The 7,105-nt window shown below is 46.9% G+C and overlaps 1 protein-coding gene across 4 annotated transcripts in view; it reads left to right on the top strand.

The window, feature by feature from the left end:
* Window positions 1–421: 421 nt before the first annotated feature.
* LOC119173844 (hepatocyte growth factor receptor) overlaps window positions 422–7,105 on the top strand; it is a 98,739-nt gene continuing 92,055 nt past the window's right edge. The window contains exon 1 of one of the 4 annotated variants that reach the window (XM_075895561.1): window positions 422–759. The gene's annotated coding sequence lies outside the window, so the exon portion shown is untranslated. The remainder of the gene's footprint in view (window positions 760–7,105) is intronic. The other 3 variants (XM_075895559.1, XM_075895558.1, XM_075895560.1) reach the window with 3 other exon arrangements.

Here is a 7,105-nt window from a genome sequence, read left to right as displayed (position 1 = left end):
GGCTGTGCTCTATCAACTAAACCATACATCTCCCCTGCTTTATAATAGAACCATGTCGAGGACAGATGCTTCTTGTGTTGGTCTTAGAAGTCTGAGTGATAAACAGCGCTAAAAAGATAGGTCGAGACATTGATCACCACACTGCATCTGCGCAGACTGCCTTCAGCTTTCTGCTGTTTCATTGTGATAACGATGAAACATAAAATAGCTGACTGATAGAATAAACATATCTGGTTTTTATTCAGCGCCGTAGTTGCGTGTCCTTCCTTGTCCCGTCTTTTTAGGGTTGTTTTTCAAGCGTAAGGATGAACCAACCAGCCCAAGCATCTCTGTCAGCATCTTGAACGGACTCTGAAGGCAAGAGGGGGGGGGGGGGGGGGGGAGAGTGAGAGGGGCAGTACTGGGCTACTATTAGCGCTTCTTATGGTGCATCCGAGGTGTGATAAGAACTCTGCGCGCTGCATCCGCTGCAAGCCAGTTGGGAGGGCCGCCTTACATTGGTTCCGCGTTGGTTCCGCCCGTCTCGGCATTGTGCTTCTGCAGCAGCCGCAGCAATCCGTTGCCACCCGAGGACTGTCGACAACCATCCGTATGTGCGCTCACTGCTGCGCTTTCGAGAGCTTACATTCACCGCTAACCTGCTTCATGATCACTCTTCAGGGCACGCAGTAACCACTGCAATAAGGGGGATACGACTGTCAATAGTATTGCGATGAAAATGACTGCAGCGCGAGAAGGTGTCTTATCTGATTGGTCGTAGTGAGTATACAACGCCACAATGCGCAAATGCTTGCTTGGTATTGCATGTGACTTATGCTCCTTCTGGCGCTGTATCAGGCTACATTGCACTGCATTTGATTCTTTTTACTTTGCATGCCAAGATGGCTATACGGACCTTATTTGTAATCTCGCTGGTTTCGCTGTTCCTTGGCTTTTTTTTTATGCGAAGCATCTCTTGGCAAACTTCGGCGGATTTGAGCGTATCTATCTATCTATCTATCTATCTATCTATCTATCTATCTATCTATCTATCTATCTATCTATCTATCTATCTATCTATCTATCTATCTATCTATCTATCTATCTAGCCACTTACGTTTGGGTGCTCTCGTGGTTACCCCCTTAAGTTGGCATGAACCAAAATTAGCATGGGAGTGTAATATTGTTTGACGAATATGACGTGCTGGTCAAGACATCAATAATTGCACAATTCCGTCGCGTGCGTCGTCAAACTTTTGCCGTCAGACAGTGGCACATACCCACGGGCGGGTATGTGCAGCTGGTATGCAGATACGTACCACAGGTCATTGCCACTTAGTATCTACCTATAGGAACGATGACAACGCACATAAGCAATTTTAACGCGTGAGCGTTATGAAATACGCGACATCGGTAGCGTCGACCCAACGAATGCAAAGAATTAATGTCAGGGTACCTGCGGGAGTCGAACCAGAGCATTTCACGTGGCAATGAAGCATTTCACCACAGAGCTACGCCAGGTCTCGTAACAACGTTTCAAACGGACGCTAATCTTCGTGAAACGTCAATTGTGGTTGCAGTGCTACCTACCCAATCTTATAAACGTTATATATGTACTCCTTTGATACAGCCGTCACGTCGAGATAACGGCAATTGTGGTTAGTTGCATGCGTGAAGTTGATTTATGTAGCAGTGTCCAGGGCGAGCATCAGCGCTTCATATCACCTTCTGGTATTGCTAATACGCATTTTGCACAGGCATCGTTGTGCAAGCGCAAACAACTGATTACGTGAACATCTGCAACTCTTCAACATATGTTTGGGCATGTAACATTTGTACATGTATTTAGCGTTATTTCATGACGTGTCCCTCAATCACAAAAACTGCAACACGGTCACCTTACTTCTGCAGGCTCTGCATAGCGTTGATTTCCAGGTACGTGGGATCTGCCGAATTTTTCTTTGCAGTATTTGTTTGATAGACCTCTGATTTTATCTCTAAGCATGTGACTCGTTCATTCGTGTTTTCCTCTTTCTTCATGACAAAAAGAGACAGAGGAGAAAGTGTGAAATCAGGTAGATAGGCGGAATAACGAAGGCATCGAAAGCGGAAGGTAAACTGACAACATCGCGAGTTTTGCTTGCTCCAAGAGATGCTGGGGTGAAGCTCGACACAGTGTGAAAGGAATGTATTGATTTAAATGTTGAAGTCTATAAACTTTCGAAGACTTGTCACAATAACCTTCAGCAGAGACGGGAGGAGAGAGCCGGAAAAGCGGGACGTCGGAGATGAGCACAATAAATGAGACAGCCTTTTTTACAGAAGTAAGAAAAAAAAACGAACTGGTTTGTCATCTCAATATACTTGCTCGCGTCTAGACATACGCTCATAAGTCGGATTCATCCGACGGCGATAGCGACAACGCAATTGTCTTGTCACTGTTTTTTGGCCCGTGATTATATCGCATATGCCAGTTTCTTTTGTAGTGGGGCCGCAAAGTGAAGGGGCCATGGATCGTAGCAAAAGGGCGCATCTGTTCGTGGAAGTCACCACTTTGATACTCCACCTCATGTTGCCGTCCCGCGGTACTCATATCTTTCGTCACTCTGAGGTTTGCTACCTTTTGCTGTGAAAATTTAGAAATCGGAGACCATGACATTTAAATTGTGAGATATTAAGTTTCTGGGGACGCTCTCGTTCACTTCCCAGTCGTTATCAGTGTCCCCAATCAGCGGCTTTCCTTGCAAATTATTTTCGTTCGCAAGGGTGGTTTTGGTGTCCGGATTTCTTTTTCTTCAACCGAGTGGTCGGCGGTAACAACAGGGACCTTTCTCTACTATTCTCTGTGTGTTTAGAAAAAGTTGTTAACAATTGAGAGTACTTCGTACTCTACTAATGGGAGTCACTATCTTCCCCTTCTCCAGGGAACAGCTGCCAACCTAGATGAGCTCTGTTTACCCGACCTGCCTTTTTTTTAGGGGCGAAGCTCCTAAAAGTGACAACAGGGACCATTCTCTTCTACTTTCTATACCATCTTTCCCTTCCCCGGAAAAGAGCTGCCGACCTAGATGAGCTCTATTTAAGCGCACTGCCTTTTTTTTTTATGGGCGAAGCTCCTGAAAGCGGCACCCGTTCATCCCTCGTAGTAGTGCGCAACGTGTCTTACGCTTTGACATGCAAGGTGGTGCCGGTGGGAGATTTCTCCAGTGCGTTGTTGAACAATAAAAAATTTGCAGCGTGCGCGTTAACTAAAAGCCGAATTCTCCTGTCTCTCATTCCCTATTAGCAGATAGTGCTCAATGTACATTGGCATGTACATTGAGCACTACCAGACAAGAAAGGGTTGCTACGCAATACTCGCTGGGCGTAACCTCCTTGGTTTTAGAAAGGTTTAGTGAGCGTTGGGCCGCAGTGCCATGAATACAGTGAACTAGTATATACCATGAACTCGAGGTGGTTAAAGATTGGAAGTAGACACGAAGCGCAAGCCGTAAGAAAGTGTGAGTGTGCCACCTCTCGTTTAGTCCTTGGAATGTCCGCTGGATGGTGGTGCTTCTATATGCGAAATATATTACCCACTGCCTCGTAATAATATGATGAAAATATTCGAGGTGGTGGTACTTGGAGTATTGACTAGATGGACGAACGGACACACAGACATATGCATGGACGGACGCACGGATGGTTGGACGCATGGACGGTAGCAGGGGCGGATGCATGGACGAATGCAGGGACGGACGCACGGATGGACGTGTGGACGCTCGAACAGACGCACACACGGACAGGCGGATGGACGCACGGGCGGCCACACAGACGCACGCATGGACGGATGGAAGCAAGAACGAATGGACGGATGGATTCTTCGCCCCACTCTCCATCATTCACCACGTGGATATGCTGCCATTTTTTATCCCCCTCTCTCCTTGCATGCCGTGGTGCACGCGCTTCTGAAACGCGAACTGCGTGTCACAGCGTTCGTGCGTGACGCTGACCGCGTGTCACTGACTCGTCGGTGCGCGTTCCTTGCGGTGCACTTGGCAGTGTTTCCGCGCTTTTATGGGACGCAGACAGCGTTCTCGCTGACAAGCACCACTTGAGAAAGCTTAGCTGATGGGCGTCTCTTGCACTGCTATAGCATGCGGTCATGACTGTGTGCGTGTCTGCACTCAGTGGAACGACAAACAAATGAAAGAAGACGCCTCTTGTTTCAAAACACCGCCCAACTTAGTCGACCGTCCTTAACGCGATGACTGGTTTCATCGCAACCAACAAAACGCAGCGCGCTGAAGGGTGAACTTGACGTTTTCGTATACTGTTGGCTCGTTCATAAGGGGGTGTCGCCAGAGCTCGGCAAAATCCCGATTTTCGCGAAACTCGGCTGATCCTCCATAGCGCCCCAGTGCTCCAAAATATTTTTATATCAATGATAGCTTGATTTATCCGAGTTGGATATAGTCGCTTTCGACCGTATAAGTTCATGTCTGTTGTGTTTTACCTTTTATTGCGAAGGAGGCTGCTGGGTTCAATGCCGGAACGTCAAATATATTTTAACCTCAGTCAGTTTCTTGCAAAGTGTACACAATGCGAATGTCTCATCACATCAACGTGCCTCACCAGAACAGCTGTCGGTCATTTTTTTAAGTCAAGCCATGGCAGCTCGCCAATACACGCCTCTGGGCTACATGCGGTGAGGTGATTCAGTGACGATCATGGTCATAATACGCAGTTGAAGAGGACACGCTTAATAAACGTCCGTAACATAATCGATGGGGCACGATTTGTGGCGTCGCAGTTTGACTTTTGTAATTTCGGGAAATGTTGTTTTGGCTAAAACCGCCTCGGTATTCGTTTCGTGCACATCACTTTCTTTTCCTTCCTGGCAACAACGCATAATCTGTCGGCCTGCCAACGAAGCAAGTGCGAAGTCAGTGTTGGTTTTAATTTTTCGACAGGATGCACCGACAAGCTTCAAGGTTCAGACAAAAGTTCCCCAGACCGAGTTGATAAGGCCGTTCCGCCATTTGTCGAGACGCCTCCGGCCCGCATCTTGTCAGTTTTTGTCTCGAAAGGCGGAAGTGAAACGATGTGACGAATCCATAACATCCGGATGCGTTGCATTGCTTATTTCGTAATCGGCAATCGCCTATCATTCGCTCAGCTCGGTCGGTTGCTTCTTTCGTGTTTGCACAAGCACGCAGTGCTTTTAAAGCTTTCGCGTTTTGCCGTAATGTAACCGCCTTGGCGTTCTTACGCTGCAAACTTGAAAGAAGATGTTCAGTTACGAGGTGGTCGCAAACTTCTAACACTAAACATGACCGTGTCGCAGACCTGATGCGCTTCGACGTGTGAGGAGACGATGATGTGAACAAGTGCACCTATTAAATCTGAGAATTCATACTTTCGGAACCACATTGGCTTTACAAGTGCGCTTCAGATTGCATGGGAGAAGAAGGGGAACCACAATGCCTGGCCGTGGAGGCCTGCTCAAGAAATTCGGCAGAGAAAAACAATGAACATTATAGTGGTGGCCTAAATTTGACCGTGTATTCTTACGCGTCGTTTATTCGAGTGGCTGTGTTTCTCGAAGCGACCAGGCCCATCGAGCTCTATACCGACTTCTATGCGCCAAATGCACCTGGTCAGCCATTTATAGACATTTTATTGAATTTTTAGTTTACTTATGCGTTTCTTTGTCTTCGTCATTTTTCCCTCTCTCCTTTCTTCTTTCTCTCCTTCTTTTCCCCCTATATCTCCTCCCGAAAGATTATGGAGGCGTTGTGCCCCTTTAATAGTTGATATGTGGGGATTAGCGTCCCAAAACCACCATATGATTATGAGAGACGCGGTAGTGGAGGGCTCCGGAAATTTCGACCACCTGGGGTTCTTTAACGTGCACCCAATCTGAGCACACGGGCCTACAACATTTCCGCCGCCATCGGAAATGCAGCCGCCGCAGCCGGGATTTGAACCCGCGACGTGCGGGTCAGTAGCCGAGTACCTTAGCCACTAGACCACCACGGCGGGGCGTTGTGCCCCCTTAGGTGACAGTTGCCAGCTTGCTTTCTCCCTTTTACCTCTGTGTTCTTGTGTAACCCTGTATGCAAATCGAATAACTAAATCAATATTCGACAAGCGCAATTTTGTATGTCTTGAACCATCAAACCACACTCTTGGTATCCAACCGGGTTGGTCGAAATTTCCGGAGCCTTCCACTATGGCGTCTTTCATGATCATATTCGTTTTGTGACGTGGAACCCTACATATCAATCAAATAAATCAATGTCCAACCGGGTAAAGGAGGGGGGAGGAGTAATATCCCCGCCTATCAAGGGCAAGTTCAGGGGACGCGGGTTAGACTTTTGTGACGGGCGACTCTGTGAGTATTTGTAAATTAATTCAATTCTGTAATGTCTCGCGTAAACCCCAGAGAACGTAATCAAATAACACTATACAACTAGCGAATCGTCACATTACTGTTTTGTAGTGATAAGATAAATGACGTTAACATACTCGTTGTTTAATATGTCTCACTGTAATGTGAGCCTCTGAATGTCATGTTACGTCACTTATCTCAAAGACTTAAGCAGTACTTTGACCACAGTTTTTTCAAGAGCTCCTAGAAAGTGACTGAAAATAGAATACAAAGAAGAAAGATCAACTAGCGCTTCATTCTCTTCTGGTGTTTACCGCTCTCGTGGCGCAAGTCGTGACGTCCGCAGATTGTTCATGTGACGTCAAGGCAAATTAAGCTCTCGATTGGTCAATATACTACAAGGAATATCTGTGGCGAATCGTTTCGTGCTCTACTTTTAAATGCAGGCGCATGCCCGTTCTGCCTTGAATTGCATGAATATAATGCGTGATCAACTGGTCTCCTTTCGCTTTCTGCGCGTGCGACTGCGCAAGCGTGGATTGCAGCGTTTAGTCGAAAAGCGCGTAAGGCTGACTGATTGATTTGTAGGGTTTAACGTCCCAAAACCAACATATGATTATGAGAGACACCGTAGTGAAGGGCTCTAGAAATTTCGACCACCTGGAGTTCTTTAACGTGCATCCAAATTTGAGCACATGGGCTTACAACATTTCCACCTCCATCGGAAATGCAGCCTCAGCAGCGGGGATTCGA

The sequence above is a fragment of the Rhipicephalus microplus genome, chromosome 5 (assembly GCF_043290135.1).
Source record: "Rhipicephalus microplus isolate Deutch F79 chromosome 5, USDA_Rmic, whole genome shotgun sequence".
Taxonomy (NCBI): domain Eukaryota; kingdom Metazoa; phylum Arthropoda; class Arachnida; order Ixodida; family Ixodidae; genus Rhipicephalus; species Rhipicephalus microplus.
The sequence above is the reverse complement of the archived record's forward strand: the minus strand, read 5'-3'. Positions and strand labels throughout refer to the sequence as shown.